Source organism: Micromys minutus (genome assembly GCF_963924665.1).
Source record: "Micromys minutus genome assembly, chromosome: 24".
Classification (NCBI taxonomy): domain Eukaryota; kingdom Metazoa; phylum Chordata; class Mammalia; order Rodentia; family Muridae; genus Micromys; species Micromys minutus.
In genome coordinates, this window is record NC_137959.1 from 11138450 (window position 1) to 11160944 (window position 22495).

General features: G+C 42.7%; 1 pseudogene across 1 annotated transcript; it reads left to right on the plus strand.

The window, feature by feature from the left end:
- The first annotated feature begins 5238 nt into the window (after positions 1-5238).
- Positions 5239-11014, plus strand: LOC308435907 (outer kinetochore KNL1 complex subunit ZWINT-like; annotated as a pseudogene). The gene is made up of 2 exons: positions 5239-5255; positions 10248-11014. The product of its transcript is annotated as an outer kinetochore KNL1 complex subunit ZWINT-like (transcript).
- The last annotated feature ends 11481 nt before the right edge of the window (positions 11015-22495 follow it).

The following is a 22495-nucleotide window of genomic DNA, read 5'->3' on the forward strand; positions in this document are numbered from 1 at the left end:
TTTAATAAGCTCTGGATTAAATGTTTGTTCCAAAATTTCATCAAGATAAGATTTTTTTTGGCTCATATGAAGTAAACTTTGCCTCTCACCCCCCCCCCCCAGGTCCTTCTGGTCCTACATTCACTCATGTTTACCATTTCCTTTCTACCTCGCCACCTTCCCCTAACATGAACCCTCCCCCCAACACCAAGGCTAACAACTCAAGTGCCTCTGTGGGACAGAAGAAATGACAAGTTGCTACACTGGCGTTTGTTCCTAACTTAAAATAAATACAATAAAAATGTTAGAGATGGAATAATTCAGACACTAAATACCAAGATTGCCCAAGAAATTTTGAATTCTATAAAAGCAACATTTTGGTAAAGAGATTTTTTTTTGAAATGTATTGAATAGTCACTTTAATTAATTGCCATGGTCTCACAATCACTAACAGCCATAGGAAGTCAGGGTGCCCAGACCACGCCGCCTCGGTGTATGTTTTCTGAACTGAAGACACTGAGAAGAGTGTGTGGAAGACAGGTCCCTGCTTCCCCCTTTCTGCACCTACTCTGGGTATGAATTTCCCTTGGTGAAGACACCCATGCTGCCTCAGCCCACACCACGAAGGGAGATAACTTTCTCAGTGGTGAGTCTGCACAGATAACCCTTACTTACAGAGATAACCCTTATCTTTCATTAATTTCCTGTGTAGACTCATCTCTTTACAATTTACCAAACCTAAAATCCTAAACACTGTTCTTTTGTCTTGTCGTTTCTTCAAAAACTGTTGCTGGTTTGTGGGTTCTCTGGCTTAACTCTCTTTGGGGTCTACCTCCTTTTCTGGGGAACTCCTAGGTATATACAGAAACTGAAATACTACATCATTTTGTGTGTCCCTTTCCACCACCAATCCATCTTTCATCAGTTTATTGCCTGGCCTGATACCCTGCAAGATAGATGAGAAAGCCTTTTTAGATCCCATAAGTGGTGTGATTCTTTGCATTCTTTTATTATTATTATTATTTATTTTATGTATGAGTACGCTGTAGCCGTATTCAGACATACCAGAAAAGGGCATCAGATTCCATTACAGATGGTTGTGAGCCACCATGTGGTTGCTGGGAATTGAACTCCGGACCTCTGGAAGAACAGCCAGTGCCCTTAATGGCTGAGCCATCTCTCTAGCCCCAGTTCTTTGCATTCTTGTATGTTACCCCACAGGACTTACAGCACATGTTAATAACTTCAACACTTTGTATGACAAGAGGGTAACTCTGAGGCTCCAAGGAGATACAGAGCAAGAAACTTACTTGGGTCCCTGGTAGCTCCAGAGTTTGTGCACAGCCCCCTCCCCATGTGCACAAACACAGACAGACAGACAGACACACACACACACAAACACACACAGAGAGAAACAGATATACACAGACACAGCCACACACACAGCCACACACACACAGCCATACACACACACACACACACACACACACACACACACACACACACACACACACACGCTGCCCCAGAACTGCTACACCCTTTGTCCTTGGTCCGGTAGTTTTTCCTCTTGGCCTTGATTTCTCCTACTGATCTCTCCATCCCCTTCACCAGCTCTTTTCTGACATGGCCACCAGCTTCAGTTCTTCCCCCGTAGCTGACGTTACCACTAAACAAGGGAAGGGAATGCAGAATAGTTGGCTTCATGGGAGATACTCTGAATTGATTCGGGGACTAAAACATCTTCAACTCGAGGGCAGCTGGGTGTCAGCACATAGTAATGCATAGACAAGAGAGTCCATTTAGAGTGTTTGACAACAGGACTGCAGAGAGAATACAAATAAAATTCAGAGTTACAGAGGAAGGGGAAAAATTCTAATTCACCTGGGCCATTTATATGCCCCAGGAGTTTTGACATGGAGAACATTGGTTTATTAAATATTAGCCCAAACCAACTGACAAACAAAATGTTGCATTCATTCACCAAGTCTGTCTTTGGTGATACAAAATCCACCTTTCTTCCCCATTCTCTGAGTTATGCTGATATTTGGCTCTAGGAGCATTTGTTTTCTAGGCAAGGTGAAGCCTCTGAAAGGATTGATGAAAATAGGCTGCTGAGCACTGGGAGGAGGGAGGAGTAAGAACAAGGAATGCCTGGGTGTTTTGTTTTCTTGGAGAATAGAATCACAAGTCTCTCTCTCTCCATGAACTTGGCCCTTAGAAGATGTGAGGGCCTGCCTCAACAACATCGTTGTTGCCTTTGAGTTTTCAGGCTGGCTCTCCTGAAGAAGGAAACAATGGGTGGTGTTACATACCCTAAAGTCCTGCAAGACAAAGGATGTAATAGGACTCACTGGAAGGACATTTGCCCAAGACAGTGAAATCTGGTTGAATGGTGGCAAGAGGGTGGATGGAAGTTTCTCCAACTGTGAGGCCAGGGCACTGGAAATAGATTTCGGAGATTTGGGAGCCTTTCCTGGTCCACAGTGCAAACACACCAGTAATCTCCATCACATACACTCAGCATTATCTAAAACCAGATGCAGCACACCCCGAATTCAGTGTCCCCTCAAGATGCAACTTTACTATAAGCCGATCTTTGTTCTCCATGTCTCTCAAGAATGCTTACAAACATCCCCGAACAAAGATCTCTTGCTGACACTTTAAAAGATACGCCAAATAAAGTAGCAGGACATCGAGAGCTCTCTAAACAATGCCTGCACTTCAAGAGCCCAAGTGTACACACTCCTTTCAAGTACGTTGGAGAAAATAATTTACTCCCAGTCTGTTTTGAATAATCGTACAAAAATGGTTCATAAGCATAATAAATCTTCAGCCAGACCCGTTCTTGCACAACACTCACGAAAGCCTCAATCTGAAGATTACACTTAATAGAATTGCCTGTCAATCCCCATCATAATCGATGGGGGCAGATGGCTCTTTGATTGTGCTTTTTATATGCAGAAAAACTACATACCTCTCTCGATCTCAAGTCAGCCTCCTGGCAGCTCACATTGTGATCAGGGGCTTTCGTTATGGAGAACTGTTTCCTTTAAACACCAGACTTTATGTATCATTATAAATAGATGTGTTCAGAGAGCAGTTTTTCATCTATAATTTGTTCATCTGCCATGTTAGCATTTGAAATGAAGCTCATTGGGAGAGTGTAGTGCAGATGCTGACAGAGAGGAGCATGGGCATGGGCTAGAGGAAGCTAGAACCAGCAAAGACTCAGAGGAGCAAGAGTTTATCATGGCAGTGCACAGGGCCCTTGCCTTTCTCTTGAGACTAGAGTCTTCCCATATACTTCTTCCTAGTGGGGACCAGGTCCCTCCGCCCCCAGTGATCGGCTACCCTTTTATTTTATCTGAATCTGTCATGTCTCATGTACATGGTATACAAGAGCTCAGTTACAGTCCTCACTTGTGAGGGGCAATAGGCCAACAGAGGCCTTCATCAGGGAGAAATACAGATGCAGGTCATGTCCCGAGCACATGCACAGCTATATAACTCCTTGCATAAGAAGATCCAGTCCACAATACCTGCACATCTTGTGTAATGCTGCTGCAAAACCAGGTTTTGGAACCAAAAGCCTCAGGTTTGAATTGAACTCTTTCCTCTAAGGTGATGACAAAGAGGTGAATTCTGGGGTCTGCCTAGAATGGGTATGAGTCCCACTCCTCGTCTATGTGCTGTGTCATTTCATCTATAAATTTAACCTCTCCATGTTTCTGCCTCTTTGTCCATAAAGTAGAAGTGAGAATAGGATTATTTATTATAAGGCTCCACTGAGATAAGGGAGTTAACAGAAGGAGCTGTCCAAAGAATATCGAGTAAACTAATGAATACAACATATAAGGTAAATGGTATCCACTCCTCTCCTTCAGTTGAGGAGGAGGAGTCTGCACCATGTGCGTGCTCTTCCCGGTGCTAACTTGGACATTCTGCAAGCACTCCTCACAGACTACTAAGAGAGCGAGGACTTATTCACGGAGACTGCCTAAGGGAGGGGAGGTTTTCAGAGATCTCAGTCCATGGTGGGAAAGGCACGGCAGGGCTCAGGCCATGATGTTAAGACTGTACGGTGGAGGTCGTTCACATCACAGCCAACCAGAAAGCAAGGAAAGTGTCAAGAACTCCAGGCAGATATAACCTTCAAAGGCCACCCCTGATGGCCTACTTCTGACAGCGAGGCTCCACAGACTCTCAAAATAGAACCACTGCCTAGGGCACAGCCATTCGAAACATGAGCCCGAGGGGGACATTTTGGTTTTAAACTGTGGTGCAGTACCTATGATAAATTTAGGTGGCCTTGATGCATGATCCTCACAATTTACTTTGTCTCTTAGCCTAGGCTTCACAGCTAGAAAAGAGACAATCATGGTACAGCTCACTTCGACCGGCTGTTAATTCTGGTGTCGCATGTGTAATGCTTCTGACTATTGCTAAATTGAGCAATTGACTAGATACTACTAAAAAAAGTCTTGCTTGCCCAAAGCTCAGTCTATGTGGCTCACTCGCAAAACAGTTCTCTCCTGTGGGTATTTACCTGTGGGAATGAACCATCTGTCAGTGAGGGAAGGTAGCCACAGGAGAAACCCACAAAGGGTTTTCCAAATGAAGCTGTTATTTTTAAACATCAAGTGAATCCAGAAGAGAGAACTGTTTGAGTCACAGAACTTTCATTTGCATGTAACTGTTTTCTTACCTCATGGAGCCATCCGTAAGCTGTTTAGCAGTGACGCCCATAGAAACCACACACTGGGTTGCAGAGGCATCTTCATTAGTGACCAGCATGGTACTAGAAATGGGTAAATTGGATCACTTAATATCATTACACTTACCTCCAGAACAAAATAAATTGAAGCATTTTCCCCATTAGAGTTAATAAGACTTGAAAGGCTAAATTTTTATTAGAAGGCAGAAGTCTTTTTAAAAATCTGTCTCTCTGAGGATAGCTGAGGACGGAGAGGTGAGAAGTCATTGCCACCATTTTGGGGGGTAAGTGCTCATCCACACTATGTAATAATGATCTTTGGGAGTTGAAACATTATATCCCAGAAGGGGTGTCTTTGAGCTCATAATCCATATTCCTTTCTTCTGAAAATAAAAAACAAATGAACAAAACCAATCCTTAACACCTCCCCCACAGTGTGTCCTTCCCCACAGGAAGCTTTGGCTTATCTGCCACAATCTGGTCCTGCTTACACACAGCTGCTCAATGTTTCTTCAAGGGCAGAGGCTGGGGCAAGGGCTTCGGACATGACTGCATTGGAGAGGTAAGCCCAGAAAGCAGGCCATGTGGCTGAGAACATGGGGAAGTGCAGAGGAAAAGTCTCTCTAGAGATGTGATACTGAGGTTGGTCTCATGTGCACTGAGTCTGCAGCATACAGAACATCTTCCATAGCTGCTTGTCTGGGACAGATGAAGCAATGGCAGCTCCTGCCTGCACAGGTTGTAGGATTCCCTAGTGACCTGAACAGCACATTGAAAGACAACAGTTTGGTTTAGATCTTGTGGAATTCTAGGACATCGGGGAAAATCCTGGGGAGGAAGCAAATCTTCTTGAGATGAGAGCCAGCCAACCAGAAAGAAATCACAGCTGCTCTGGGCCATCCCTCCAGCAGTCTCTGAAATCAGAAGCAAGCTAGGCTAGGAGAAGGATACCTCTAATCAGAAAGGCGATGATCGTTTGTTGAGTACTTGTCCGTCATTCATTCACTAATCAACGTTTCTTAAGAGTCCACCATCTGTCATCTGTTTTCTTAAGCTCTGGAAACATCATGGCATATGATATTATTTAAGGTGGGGTGTACTGAGAAAAAGGTAAAGCAAGGCTAGGGAACAGCAAGAATGGTATATCTTTTTTCCAGATTCAGTTGTGAGAAGACGGAGTGAAGGCACCACTGGAAGAGCCATGTGGGAGCAGCAGGGCAGTGTGAATGGAACAGTAGCATGAGTCCTAGGGTGAGAGAAATGTCTGCACATCTGAGCAAAGAGGCTGGTGTGGCTGGAGCTGAGCAATGGGGGTGGGAGGGTGGGGGTAGAACAGAGACTTCGGACATAGGCAGGGGTAGTGCTATGGGCCTCTAGGGGAGAGTAGACTTTGCCCTTTCTGTGATAGAGTTACTGGGGACAGCCACGTGGTCTCCCTTTTTCTCCCCTTTCAATTATCAGTTTATATTATTGTTATTATGAATTGAACCTTATGTATTCAAGGCTGGTCTCAAACTTGCTTTGTAACCAAGGATGATGTTGGGCTTCTTCCTCTTCCAAGGGCAGAGATCCAAGCAAGAACTACCACAGTTTATGCAGTGCTGAGAATGGGATCCAGGGTTTTCCTCATGTTAGCCAACAACTCTACCAGCCAAATTACATTTTCCCATGAACCTATCTGGTGGGAGGAGAGAACTGACTTCTACAAGTTGTCTTCTGACTGCCACACATGAGCTATAACATGTGTGCACACAGACACACACAAATAAATAATGAAACAAAAATTTGAAAATAAGTTTAAAATCCATGAGTTTTCAAAATAAGAAGTTTTCACTGGGCAGTTATGGTGCTGGGCTTTAACCCCAGTGCTTGCAGAGGCAGGCAGATCTCTAAGTTGGAGGCCAGCCTGATCTACATAGTGAGTTCCAGGACAGCCAGGACTACACAAAGACACTCTGTCAGGGCTATGCAAAGGTCTCCTCCCATTTTACACAGTCATCAACGAAGGCCCTGGGCCTGCTACACTTTAGCACTGAATCACAGTGTCAGCCATCTTTGGTGGGATGGCTGGCACACACCTTTAATCCCAGCACTTCAGAGCACGGACAGGTGGGTCTCTGAGTTTGAGGCCATCCTGGTCTACAGAGTGAGTTCCAGTGCAGCCAAGCTACACAGAAAGCCTGTCTCAAGAGAAGGAAGAAAGAAAAAAAGAAGTTAATTTTTTGTTTACACGTTGTGGGTTTCACGTGGGGAAGGTAGGCATCCCCCCACGGTCTCACCATCATCACACAGAGTCAGGATTAAATCTCAGGAACTTGAGCTCTAGGGCTCTAAATCTCAAGTTATTTTTGCCTTTACTATCTGTAAGTTATTTCTCTAGAGCCACGTCCTGTAGTCCCCATCCCCAGCCCCTAGGCCACTGTCCCAGGTCAGCAGCATCACTGAGTCCTTTGCTACCTCCCACAGAAGCCAGGGTGCTTTCCTCTGTCACTGCTGAGCATCGGCTGGCCTGTAGAGCACACAGCCTGGGGTCAGAGAGGCTCGGGTGCGGATGAAAGCAACGGGTACTCAGCATCCTGCCTTCATAGTGGCTCCCTGACTTCTCTGAATGGACATGGCTTTGCTAAGTCAGTGGGGGCCAGCCATGTCTGCTGGGGTGGACAAGCACGTAGTGATGGGACACACTGAAGCTCCAAGGACATGCCCTTGGTCAAGGGAGAGAGGTGGCAGAGGAAGGAAGGATTGGTGGTGTGCCGTCTTCCCATCTATAAAAATAAACTTGAAAGACTCCAGCAATTTGATTTGAGCCAATCTTCTGACCCATCGGTGGCCTCTCCCATCCAGTGTCTGAAAGGGAAGTGTTAATTTTTCTACTGCATTTAGAAGCTTCTCTGACCACAAGGACGTCGGGTCAGCTTACCCTTTAAAGGTGGCAATTCCAATTTAGAAGATTTAAGTCTGAGAAAATGTGCTCTCTCCTCAGAGCCCAGGAGCAGAGTCATTAAACCTTGCTCGCTGGTTCTTCAGACGATGGTGTGAGTTAAGTCTGGAGATTTCAAATGGCATAACAAAGTGGGTAGCCCTTCTGCTGCCCACTGGTAGTGTGACACCTCCTGCTGGCCATGAAGATGAGTGGGCACTTTCCCTGCCCCTGTTTTGAGGAGGAGTAGCCCTAGGTTAGAAGGTGGCCTGCTCTGGGTATTTCTACAGTTGAGATGTTTTGGCTTGTCCTCAGAAATCAGTAGTTGGGAGAACAAAAGGTTAGAAGCTGGGATGGTTCCCCATAAACCAGGGTTCAGGAGTGTGGAGGGAGGCAGCTGAGTCCTGTTTGCTAAATTTCACAGTAGCAATCGATAGTACAATCGATAGTAGACTCCCTTGGCCCACACTTAGAGCCAGCATAGCTTCACCCGGTGTTTTCATTCTAAAGGACACGGTGCTCCAAGATGGAAGTTCTGACTAAAGCAAATACCACCTGAGTGTTGAAATAAGGAAGTGGGGAGCATCCTCCTCTCTGGCCTGGGACTTCCAGATAGAACAGCATGACCCATATTCTTTTTAGTTGCCCCATCAGGACCAGAGAAGGGGGGAATCTCTTTAATATTTGGTGTTAATTTAGATTACTTTTCTAGACCTTTGCAGCAGACTGTGGCCATCCAACAAGATTCCTAACGGGGGAAAGGGGCACCCAGAGCACAGTGGTGGTCAATGTGTTTAAGCATTGCTGACGAGGTCTGGTATCTCTCACCTAGACTCCTTATAGTAGCTCTTGGAAGCAGATTTGACTTCTAAGCCACTTTATAGCTGCAGATGTAAGTATGTGGGTAACGAGGTTTGCCCTAGACAGACGGGGCTAGGATTTGAGGCAGGAGTCTGACATCATAGTATGTCTCCCTCTCTATAACCTAAAGGGATGTCACCCAAGGTGAGATCAGTGTCACAGGGAGTAAAGGCAACAACAGGCTGTCCAGCCAGAGCAGGTAGTGGCCATATTGCCCTGGAGTGGCAGTGCTGGGATTAGCATCAGACTGTCTGAACATGGACCTGAGGAGGGGCAGGGTCTTGTCTGAGTCATTGCATTCTTCGAGGCATACCTTTGACTCTTTTCTGTCTGTGAGGATTAGGTTGGTCTGGAAACTCTAGTTTATTCCATCCAGAAGCAAGGGGGGGGGGTGCTGAATGAGCAGACGGCTCAGTGGGCGGCTCTTGCCAAGGTTAGAGTTGAGCTCTCAGGGCAGGTGGCTCAGCTGTCTGTGACTCCAGACCCATTGGATCCGAGGCTTCTGGTCTTCACAGGATTTGCACTCATTTGTGCACACACCCTCCCCCCACACACAACCTTTCCCCACACACACGTATTTAACATAAAGTCTTTTGCTTTCTTAAGGAAAAGAAGTAACACTGGTAGATATAGGATGGGCAGTGCAAAATGAAAACCGGGGAATAAAAGGGGGGAAAGGAAACTAATGATCTGGTTAATAGCCAGCTGCCGGAGGTCTAGACATTAGCAGTCAGAGAGGCACAAATTCTTCTGTATTTCTTCCAAATTCCAAGTCAAGAGTCAGTTCCAGTTCTCTGTCGAATCTGCCCTTCAGGTTAGAGCTGTCTGGGGAACAGAAGGGCCTAGATAATTTCTTCACATTTGAGAAAAATGATAATTTGATTAAGACATTTCATATATCTTGAAGCAGCAGTTCATCTGTGTAAATGATTCGGGGTCTGCAGAAAATAGCTGCATCAAAGAGAGAGACTCCGCGCTGTTGAAAAGGACAACGCACACAAAACTTAATTAGGAGTACAGGCTAATGGAACTGAGAGGGAGGAAAGATGAATTCATTATATTAATAAAAAAAAAACAAAAAACCCTGAGCTTAGGCAAGAGAAAGCAGATGGAAAGAAAACGCATAATGCGATGTTTCATTTCTTCTCGATAAAGTGGAGTGTGCTGAAATGTAACGAAATTACCCACCCTCTCCATCTGCCTTTGTCTAAATAAATTCAAGTTTTGCACAAATGTAATGAATTTTCAGCTTGTAATTTTCTGTCTTTGGTGAGTGCCGCAGTCAGAAGACCAAAGACACTCCCTTCAAAGCTCTTTTGCATCAGGTCCCGGGCCTGGGACAGCCATTAAACTCCAGGATCTTGCAGAGATCAGTGGGAGGGTTCCAAGTCATGCCCCTGTCAAAGTGGATGGGAAGGCCCCCCCCCCCCGACAGTCTGCCCAGGGTTGCAGACAGGCCCATTGACGTGGGTTTGGGGGCCAGGGCACTGGAGGAAGACCAACAGCTGGAGTTCTACAGCTCGCCCTCCACTTTCCTCTGTCTTCACCCCTCCCTGTCACCAGCCCTTTGTCCCACTTCTCCAAATGCTGCCGCGTCGTACAGCACACACACTTATTTCTCAGCGTTTGCTTTGAGGATTTTAGGAGACACGGGGACCTCCCTCCTCCTGTTGTCCCGGGCTTGGTGAGTTCACCCAGCAGTAGTGGTAGGACTCAGGAATGATGCCGTCTGGCTTGGTGCACCAAGCACTGTCCCTCTACAGTTACAATAAGGTCCTTCCTAGACGATGTGGCGGCCGCTGAGAAAAACGCTGTTTCGGAGAAAATCGCTGCTGAGCCCAAAGAGGTTCTGGCAGAGACAGCGACTGTTCTAGAACCTGAAGGCTCGCAGGAAGAAGCAGGGCTGCCTGCCAAGATCATGGAGGAGTTTATGAGGAAATCTCGGAAGAAAGACAAGCTGCTTTGTACCCAGCTTCAAGTGGTGAACTTCTTACAGACTTTTCTGGCTCACGAGGATAATACTGACCAGAACCCAGATGCTTTGGCTTCTGAAGATACAAGCCGACAAAAGGCAACTAAAACTAAGGAGCAGTGGAAGAAACTGAAGGCCACATACACGGACCATGTGGATGTCATCAAATGTGCCCTGTCTGAGGCCTTACCCCGGGTTAAAGAGGCTCACAGCAAGTACACTGAGCTTCAGAAGGCTTTTGAGCAACTCGAGGCTAAGAAGCGAGTCCTTGAGGGTGAAACTTCAGTTAGCTCAGAAGCAGTGGGTGCTGCAACAGAAGCGTCTGCAGAATCTGACCAAGATTTCTGCAGAGGTCAAGCGACACTGGAAGAGAGCTCTGGAGAAGCTGGATGGATCACACCAGGAACTCAAAACCTTGAAGCAGCAGGCAGGACAGGAACAGCAGAAGCTGCAGAGGAACCAGAGCTGCCTCCAGCTGCTGTGCTCACTGCAGAATAAGCTGGTCATCTCTGAAGACAAAGCTGAGAAGAAAGATGTCAAAGGGCACGCCCTTCCACCCAAATCTTAAAGACGAAAGATTGAGAAGAGAGCCGTACTCCAGCTGTGCCAATACCCTGCTTGGGCTGAGACCAGAGCGGTTCCTTCACTGTTGTATCTCCAGGCCTAGGCCTAGAAGCTTGTAGCCTCTGTACAATCTTTCCAAGCTGATTCAGTCTGGCATCTCTTGGCTTCTCACTGAACTGTTGTGTTTCATCTCATACTCATGTTGACAGTATATTCTGGCTGGTTGTGTCTTTACCTGTGTCTAACTTGCTGTCTCTGTAAGAGTGTACCAGTGAAATTGTTACACACATGCACGCACGCACACAGGCACGCATGCCACAACCACCCCTTTTTCTCGCTGATCTTCAATAGTCTCTCCTCTTGCCCTCTCCTTTTCTTTGTCTTCTCCCCACCAGATGTGGAAGTAACTATAGGCACCGGATGTAATCGTTGTCTCGGGGTTTACTGCTGAATAGGCTCACTCTGTAGTTCTTTCTGAACTCTGGCTGCCTGGTTCAACTCAGCTGTTCTGGTTCCAAACCCGTCTCCAAGCTGACTGATTCAAACGGGTCTATCTTGGCTTCTGACTGAATGGCTCTGCTTGGAAAGTCTGCTCTGAACTCCAGGAACCGAACTGTACTGACTGCACCGACCCAACTGAACTCTACTCCACCCAATTGATCGACTCTCTCCCTGTACTGCTCTTAAGGAGCCTCTCCTTCCAGCGCTGTCCTCTTGAGTCATGCTGCCAAATCTTTCTCTGATTCATCTCTTTGCCCCTTAATTAGACTGGCAGTTCCAAACGTGGCATTTAACATTTCAGTTGTACTCACTTAACACTACATTCAGAACTTGAGTCTATTGAATCCAGAATGTGAATCTATATCTTTGTGACTATGACCTCACTCCATTCAGTATTGTGTAAATTTACTTGGAACTCTCCAAGTAAACACTTGGTAATTACTCATTGATAGAACAGAAAAATGTTGTGTAGATACTAAATAAACTTGGCTATAAGATTTTAAAAAAAGGGGGGTCCTTCCTTCCCTTAACAGCTGTAGACCAGGTTTCTTCTGCTCACAGACACCAAGGACTCAATGATAAGCAAGTACATTCTGTCCTCTGTGGACCAGGAAGGCCCATCAAATAGTAAACACCAAATAAATGATTGTTTCTATTCAAATGTTTATTTGTGTGGTGGGTGTATGTATGTAATACACGTGTGCTCACATGTTCATCTGGTCCTTGCCTTCCATCTTATTTGAGGCAGGATGCAGCTGGTCTTTGCTACTTTGTGGGTTCTTTTCCCATCCTTTATCCCCTTAGCTTCACCCCATATCACTAGATAGGAAAAATGTGTGTTTGTGTGTGTGTGTGTGTGTGTGTGTGTGTGTGTGTGTGTGCGCGTGTGTGAAAGAGAGGGGGGCTAGGGAGAGGGAGAGGGAGAGGGGGAGAGAGAGAGAGAGAGAGAGATCCCTGAATCTAATTTCCTTTCTTTTGTTTCTTATTTGAGCATGATCACTAATCAGCCCTACCCACCCACCTACCCACGCCCTGACAACCTACAACCACCATACTGCCTATCAGGGTTCTAGCATTTATATAACCTCCGAAAAGTTCTCGGAATTTCAAACATCATACAACAATCACAGAAACAAAACCATGCCTCTTCTAGAACACGAAGCAAATCAGTCAGCTGCTACAGTCTGAAGCATGGGGTTAAAATGAAAGCACATTTTTAGCCAAAATTCAGGAATTCTCATTACAGCAGTATCTTTCTAGTTGTTCATTGTGATATCTATCCAGATAGATAGATAGATAAATAGATAGATAGATAGATAGATAGATAGATAGATAGATAGATAGACAGACAGACAGACAGACAGACAGACAGATAGATAGATAGATAGATAGATAGATAGATAGACAGACAGATAGACAGATAGATAGATAAAATTCCCCCTATCAGACTGACCTATGGGGCATTTTCTTCATTAATGATTGATGTGGGAAATCTTGGTGCTTTGTGGATGCCACCACAGAGCAGAAGGCCCTGGCTTGTATTAAAAACAAAACAAAACAAAACTAAAAAAGGTAGATGAGGAAGTGAAGGAGTGTGGAGGCAAGCCACTAATCAACATTATTCCATGGTCTCTACTTCAGTTCCGCCCTCCAGTTTCCTGCCCAGAATTCCTGTCCTGGCTTTCCTTAGTAATGGAGGGTGATTGGGATCTGTAAGCCAAATAAACCATTTGCATCTCATGTTGCTGTTGGTCATATTGTTTTTCACAGGAATAGAAAGCAGCTAGAACATGAATTTGTGTTCATGTGTTTCACTAACATATAGCTTTATTTTATATATATATATCTCTGAATAGAATGCCTAGCTCATGTAGAAACTGTGTGTCTAGCTCTGTAAGGAGTTATCAAAGTGTTTGCCAACCGGGGAGGAGGTCCAGTTTCTTTAGGTCTTGAGCAAAGCGTTTATTCTTTGAACACTATCATTCAACAGGCTATGAAGTGATAGCTCCATACAGTTTCTTTCTTTCTTTGTCAGTGAGGCCTGGTCTTGCTATGTAGCTCCGATGGGTCTCACACTCTCCATCCCCCTGCCTCAGCCTCTTGTTCAGAGATACAGATGCACAATATTATGCCTGGCCTTCATTGTGAGTTTTGGTGTGCATTTTTTCCATACACTTATTGATTCTTTACTACCATCCTTTACAAAGTGTCTGTTTGATCCCATAACAGTTTTTAATGAATTCATCATGATCAACTGAGCTTCATCCCAGGAGTGCAAAAACAGATTCATACTTCTCAATCAATTACACAATCAATTTGCACTTCTCTGTGCTAGCAAAAGGAAGAGGGAGAAATAACTGGATTATTTCAATAAATGAAATAAAAGTATTTGATAAAATTCAACATCTGGTGTGCGTGTGTGTGTGTGTGTGTGTGTGTGTGTGTGTGTGTGTGTGTGTTTAAAGACCCTATTATACTCAGATAAAAATTTATGTCTCATGAATATTGTACACCTTTCCAACACAGCTATTGAATTTCTTTGGAAATGTATTTTCATTAGACAGGCCTTGTGAGTATTTTGTCAAACTCACTCCTAAGTTTTTCATATTTCGATGTTAGTATAAATTGCTTTATCAATTTCACTGCCTGTCTGTTTTTTAAGTGAACACAGTTGGAAGACGGAGGCTTGCAACTTAAAGACTTTACTGTAAAGTTGGTGAAGACAGTGTGTTACTGCTCTGACAGTGGACACGTGTCAGTGAGACAAAACAGACTGCAGGAGAGACGACACACGCTCCACTGATTTTACACAAAGATGCCAAGGAAATTCAAAGGAAAGAAAACCTGTGCTGAAAATCTTGGGGAAATAGCTCATTATCCTCATTTTACCTCATAACTCTAAGGTAATTACAGTGAGTTATGAACTTAGACTTAAGACTAGAACTATGAAATCTTTACTCCAAAATAGAAAAAGGTTTTCAGAACAGAAAGACCTGTTTTTCATGGGTTTGCTTTTACACAAAAGAATTGTGTAGAAATCCTGAGAACTGGATTTTATCACAATTTGGCAGGCCTGTTCTTCAAAAAACAACATCATAAAGACAATTATTTTGAGAAAAAAATATATTTATGCTATTTAAAATATATCAATTGGAAGCTGGGTTTGGTGGCCCAGCTCTACTACTACCCAACAACCTGAAACATATTTACAAAGGAGCTTTATCTAAATATAAGATTTTACACACACACTCACACATACACATACACACTCACACACACACACACGTGCTCATGCTTATTAAGAAAGAGACATAGTAAAAGGTGTAGAAATGGCTAAACTTTGAATAAACTCTGGGAAGCGCAGATGAATCTGCAGAGCATCACCTCCTTCCCATTACTTGGCTGGTCCAGTACTGAACGTCATGGAACCCCAGGGTTGGAGAGGATTTGGAATGTGACCTGACCATGTTGAAAACAGTTCTTTCCTGTAAAAACTAAACACTCACTCACAATATGACCCTGGAAGCTACTCTCAGATAATCATCATCCATGAGAACCAAAACCACACCCTTTAGCGCACCATCTGTAAACATTTGTAACAGCTCACTTTACTATATGCTCTAATGGGATCCTGTCTGCACTCAGGGGGTGAACAAAAACATCATGGGTGCTGGGATGAACTTAGCAACAAAGGGACAGACCTTGACAATCTGAGTGAATGTCGCAGTACACAAGACTGTACAGGGCAGTCCCTTAAATCAGGGGTACCCAGGGTACTAGGAATTGCGGAACAGCTAAAATACTGGGTCGTTTCTACTCCACAAAATATCTTTTCAGATGTTAGTTTGGATATTGAAGAAAGGGGGAAGGTCGTCTAGAGCTGTGGGTAGGAAGAGGCTAGTTGCAGAAAGGGACAAGGAAATTGCAGTCCTCGTGTTTTCTATTTTGATTGCTTTGGTTGTATGTCAGGTGATGATATCTTTTCAAAAGCTATGGGGTATGAACATTTAACATATGTGTGCTTTCGCTTTTGAAACAGGATCTGGTAGAGCCTATACCAGCACCAGCCTTGAATTCTTGACACCTCAGTCTCCCGAGTGCTGAGAGCCACCATGCCTGCTGCTGTACTGAATCTATAGAATTCATTGCATCTGAATACATCAGAAGAACCAGACACAGAGACATGGGTCAAGATAACTTTTTATGAGTAATTTGTCTCTTTCTGATATGAAAATGAGTTCGACGTGAGTATTTACCCTCTGGGAAGTTCTTCTCTCCCTTGACAGCATGTTAGAAACTGCGGGATGCTGTGGTCTAGTTCTTCATTGTGCTGCAGAAAATTAAACAGGACGCAACGAAGATTCAACACAATATTTGTGTTTATTAGTAGAGTCAGAATGGATCTGCTAAGAGTAGTGGCACCTCACTGTGTGGATGTCACTTCCCTTTGTCAATTTGCAGAAAACATTCAGCTAAGTCCTCAGCTTGTTAAACCTGAAATGCAGTTTGTGGCTTTTGTGTTTTCCCCCTGTGAACTACTGTTAAATTAAACAGAATGTTAAGCATTCTGTTTAATTTGCAATGGCAGAGCAGGTTTTCTTGATGGCTTGGCTCCTTTGGGATGATTGCTGAGAGCCACGCTCAATATGAGAACCCGTGGGTCTGAGTCTCTCGATTAAGACAATTTGAGCCTCAAATCAGGGACAGCACATCTGAATTAGTGATGTTTCCACTCACCAAAATGTTCAGTAACATCTTCTCTAGGAGAGGTTAGTAGACAGCTCACATGCCTCCTTCTAACAGATACTTCACTGTGAGTAGAATGGTTTCCATGACCACAGACACTGCTTTGTAAGAACAGCTCAGCTGAACCCACAGGAGGGCAAAGAGAAACATCCTGAAGGGCTGCACCACCACCAGTGACTGAGAACTGTAGAGGTTTTCATTTTGGTATGTTTTTTTGGTTTTGTACATAGAGAAATGGACAGCTGAATACTCTACCAAATGTCCTAGTCCCTTGTAATGCAGAAATCTTTATCCCATAGCTAATTTTCATGAGCAGAGCACGAGATGTTGTACACAAAAGGGTTAACCCTTAGCTCTCTGCATAACTCTGATCAAAATATCAGACATAAACAATTTAGAAGACGAAATTTATTTTGATGCACAGTTACAGAGATATAAGTTCATTATAGGTGGGAAGGTATTTCCAAACACTGCAGCTCACAACCTGGTAGGCTGGAAACAAAAAAAGAGATAGGAACAGAGTCAAAGACAAGACAATTTCAAGGACCCTGGTAACCTACCTCCTCTCCTTCAGTGTCTAAAGACTCTGGCACTTAAGCGCTGCAGCTAAGCTTTAACCCAGGAGCTTACTGGGGGTCATTTCATGTTCAAACATAACAGAGTCAAGACCAGGAACAGAGGGACTCAGTGGGTTGTACAATGTGGCTGAGCTTTAAGTAGGATGTTTAGCCCTGCTGATGCCATTTCCTCCCTAGTTTCTGCTATTTTCCCCTCTTTTGGTTCTCCAGCTTGAGGAGAGTCCAAAGGAACCCTCTCACATAAAGAAACAGTAATATCATCTTTACCAAAAATCTGGTATAAAGAAGAGAGAAAGTTTTGTTGGACATCCTGCTTGTAAAAAATTATCAGACACAGGAGTTATGTCTGAGTAAATAACTAGATTATTTGTGTGTTTGCACAAGTGTGAGTAAGTGCATGAGTGTGTATGTGCATACCTATGTGTGAATACCTATGAGTGTGTGCATACAGAAGTATGTGAATTTCTCTGTGTATGTTTGTGTGCTTATGTGTATGAGTATATTCCTCTGTGTGTGTGTGTGTGTGTGTGTGTGTGTGTGTATGTTTAAAGGTTCTGGCTCTTCCTTTGTGTACAACCCAGAATTTACACTTCTATTCCTCCTCTGGATAATCCTCCCAGAATTTCTACACATCTCTATTATCCATTAATAATACACAGTGGTTCTGCCTTCTCCCCTACCCCTAAGCTTGTATAATGATGCTCATCTAGGTGTTCAGCAAGCCAAATGATATCTGTCTTGTGATCGTCCTTTGTAGTCAGACCCGATTCAATAACCCTCCCTTGCACGTAAAACTTCTCTCAGAAACACTTCAGTGATAGAGAAATTCTAAGAGTTTCTCAGGCCCTAACATCTCTGAAATTAGAATGCAACTTACAAAAGAGGGCCTTTCACAATTTTAAGTTTTGATTAAATATGACACTTCTAGTTGAATACAAGGCTGAAAAAGTTATTACTAATATAAACAGGTACAGCCTTCTCTGTTTCAAGACGAAACAAATAATTAAGAAGCTATGACCACAAATATATTCGTCTTGACTCATTGTGATTCCATGTTAGCGAGGACAGACTCAGGCAGCTAGAAATAAGCACAAGACGCTGTCTCCTTGTCTGTGGTACAAAGGGTTTGTCAGCTTGGAGACAGAAGTCGGTGGGATTAAGACTCGTCTGGTGAAGAGATGGTTCTTGCAGTTTGATCCAGAGACCACACTAGTCTCTCCCCAGGGCCTGACTTTCCATGCTGAATTGTAATCTTTATCTGTTTTGATGGCATTCACAGCATTTCCCTTCCTGTGGAAATATAAACAAGTCCAAGTCTTCAATGTATAACGTTCACTGGCTTCCATTCTAATGCTAATACATCCTTATGGTTTATAGGCTGACTTAATCCCACAGTTTTGTTTTTTTTCCTTATATAACCCGGTGTCTCTCAGCTCCTCTTGTTCCTTTCTCATTAACATTCAGAAAACTTAAAGTTGGGAGAGGGCTACTGATTCTGTCTCTGGGTTTTTGGTTTTTGTTTTCCTCTTTGTTTTATAAGCATTTTCTTTAAAGTGTGATTAGGTCTTTCTACAGCTACTTGTCCTGTGTTAGGACATTTGGCACAGACTGAGCTTGTTTTTTATGACATATATCAATACTTTCCCAGGAGCATCTACCACTTCCCACCTTATTTTAGGGATTGTCTCTGGTATTAAGGGAATATTAACCTGAGTTCTCCACTGTTGTTAAAAAAAAAATCCCTTTCCTATAAATTTATGTGTATGTCATCCACATAAGGCTTTAAATATTCTATTACACCTGTGCTCTCACACACATTTAACCCATCATACACTTTGTATTTGAGATTATCTGAGATAACTTCCAATTTCTAGAAACTGGTTATAAAGTCTTTTAAGTGGCCATCCTGATTTTCAAGATTTTTGTGAAATAATAGTTACCATTTACTCGCAATTTTAATTTTGGCCTCTAATCATCAACTGCTTACAAAAATACACAATTTCCTGTATTTCCAAACCCTCCTGTTCTCTTTGCTGGAACAGTTTTGCCTTTGATGTAGGAAAACATCAGCAGCTGAGCAATTTTATTGCCTGTGTTAAATTGTATCTTTCTTTTTGCACAAACTATTTGAATTTATCCTTTGAAATATTCATCTATAATATCCTTGGATACACAATGAATCCTTAGGATATTATCCATTATCAATTCCTGCCTTTAATGCTCTAGTAACATTTTTATACTTGGCATTTTCAAACACTGTGTCAGGGTCTGGTACAGCTTTGTTCATAGCTGACATTAATATTTGATTTAGTAGAAAAAAATTAGTGAAGCTTTTTTCAGTGCCTTGTTTAATCTTTGAAAATGATATGGACTTTTCCCCTCAACTCTTCAACTTTGTCCCAAGCTCCTAAAGTCACTAAACGACAATGTTCTTAATAATGTCATCAATTGAATCTGTTTTTGTATATCAGAGCACCAGCCTTCACCCAGCAACTCACCTTTTACTGTATTCATTCTCTTGTTCTGTTTTGTGGTCCAATATTCACAGCTTCTTCCATTTACCATGTTACCCATACCAACTACTGACAAATTCCTTCTAGTCTTAGGGAGTAAAGCTATTCGAAACAATTACTTAAAATTTGTTTTACATAAGGCAAGTGCATCCCATATGAAATCATAGACTCTTTAAAAGGTCTTAGATCTATCATTTCTATAGGACAGCATCCCATCTCCCCATAACTTTGTTCCACTCTGTTTGCAGGCATGTGCTGTACCACTATTGGGAAAGCTGATGGTGATCTCTCAACCCAAGGCTACACCTCCTGTAACTCTGTCAGTGAGGTTGGTTTGAAATTAACCCTTTCTTTTAAAACAGGCTGTTTCTTCACATTTTCCTCCTGCTTTTTCAGCTTTCAACTGACCCAACTTCCCTCTGGCAGAGTGCCTTCCCTCTTTTCTCCTACAGGAAACTTCTGCTCACTGTGACTGAGTTTTTTTGCTCTCTCTTTTCTGGTGCTCCTGGTCTCCCAAACCTTTTCTTCCAACTGTTTCTAAAAATAAAATTTATGAAGAAGAAAAAGAAAAAGAGAAAATCCTTTCTGAGAGCAAGGTGGGAAAATTCTATCCCAGCAGTAGCAGCCATAATAAATTTTTGCTGGTGTCCTGAAAAAAAAAATCCACTTCTTCGTCCCTTCTATTTTCTTTATGGCATTTGAAATCAGATTTTCCATTCTGCTTTGCCTCACGTTGGGCACCACCTATAACTGGTCTTTGCTACTTTGTAGGTTCTTCTTTTTCTCATATTTATCTTCTCAGTTTCACTCCCTAACACTAGACAGGAGAGAAGGGCTAGAAAAGAGAAAGAACTCCCTGAATTTAACTTTATTTCTATTGTTTCATCTTTGCTAACAAACTGCAAACATCACCACAAAATAACCAAAAAAAAAAAAAAAAAACCCACTTATCAGGGACTCAGCATTTATATACTCTCTGAAAAGTTCCCAGAAAACCGTAAAGTTGCTGAAACTATCTGCAGCTTGCAAAACTACACCTCTACTACAGCATGGGGCAAATCATACTCACCTGCTAAGAACAGTCCAAAGCAGCTCCACACTCCCACATAAAGTGAAAGCATATTCTTACAGTATTTCTGTGTTCTTTTAAAGAAACCAAAATTCCAAAGTTTTCACTACACAAACACATATGTACATAGATGCATATGCACATATGCACTTACACACACAGGCACACACCATAAACATTCACAGACTAAAATACACATACACTCTTACAAACTCTGCCGTGTTTTTAAAAATAAAAAAATAACAAAAAATAGTTGGTACATCTGTCAACAAGGGAGGTCAAGATAGATTCCATTCCATAAAATACTTCATAACACTGAAATACAGGTGTGTTCAATTACATATATGTGACCACAAGGCAAAATTACTAAGATAGATAACTGAATGTCTAAACTGAATATAGATACAAAAACAGAGAAATGCCATTTTGTACAACAAAAGGCTTTGTATATCTGACTATAAATGCAAAATGCAGCCTAGCAAGTTTGGTATGCACTACACTTCAGAGACCAGTTCTTGGAAGTCAAACAACACTGGAGAATAGAGGTAGAAACGTGTGGATAAATGTTACATAATAGCTACTGTTATTTCTTTATGCTATTAACTTTTAACCCCGAGAATCCAGATGAAAATTACCTTTTATAATTTGTTGATTTATTTATTTGTTTTGTTTTTGTTTTTAAGGCAAACTCTGGTCATAATTTGCTCACATACCTTTTTAACCCTGAGCTTAGATGATGACAGCATCTGTTGACTGCAGGCTTTTGTCTCTTGTTAGACATTCTATACTCTGCCTAATAAGTCAGAACTCTCCCAGTCAGAACTATGAAGAATGAAAGTATAAGCTAGCAAAGCCATCAGAGGGGGCTGGAAATGGGGTGGGATGGGAGAGGTGATACCATGCCTCTTGGTGGTAGTGCTGGGCTTTGAAACAAGTCAAATTCCAATTCATGCTTAGTTGCTCCCGTGACTTAATAAATGGCCCATGTTGTCTTCTTTTCACCAAGTGGATTAGAGACAACTCATCAGTACTTAAACAGAGGAACAGTACAGAGTTGCATGTGATGAATAATCACATTCTTCTCAGTACATTAACTGAAAATTTCTGACTTTGGTGTTCTTTTCCTGGAAAAAAAAAAAAGTCCCAGAGCAGTGTTTTAATACCTGTAACATTTGTATTGAAGTTATATTTAAAGGATGCTATAATGAGAGCTTTGCACTGTGAGTCATTAGGTTCTCCATAAAGAATGGGTTCACTGAGAGAATATTACATGCCATCACTTTCAGCGTAGGATGGGCAGCTCCTCATGAGTCACCCTGGACAGTAGATGACAGACATCTTCATTATTCTCTGCGCCGATGACTCACTCTGAGCTTCTTGATGAAAAGCATCACTGGTTTTTATTTCTTTACTATGTGGTCTGGTTGAGTAAGCCAATCACGAGGAATATAGCACACTGTTTCGCAAGTTATGGGTGCTTGGATGAGTTACTCACTCACTCACTTTGAACTTCATTATAATTTTTTAAATTATACAAGATAGTCATGTCTGGATGCTAAAATTAAGAGTTTGTACAGGCTGGGGAGATGGCTTTTCAGTAAAATGTTTGCCCTGCAAAAACATAAGGACCTGAGTTTAATAACCAGAACCCACATAAGAAGCCCAAGTTCGGTGATGTGTTTGCAGTCTCAGAACTAGGGAGGCATCCAGACTAGTTGAGATGGGTAACAATGGGTCCCAAAGAAAGACTCCATCTCAAGAAAACAAAACAAGACAACTACCCAAATCCAAACGAAGTAGATGGCCTCTAAAGAATGACCCTTAAAGTTGACCTCCTATGTACTAGCACACACATACATGTATGCACACACACATACAAACACTGACACACCGTGTGGAGCTCAAGTAAGCCAACCAAATATAATCTGCACAAGTGACTTCAACCAAACCTAAGAACTACTTAGCAGGACCCATTCTGAATGGTCAGCCTGCAAAACTGTAAGCTTCATAAATGGTGGTTGTTTCAAGACACTATGATGCTTTGTTTTTTATTTCAGCTGGGTTAAGAGATTTCCAGA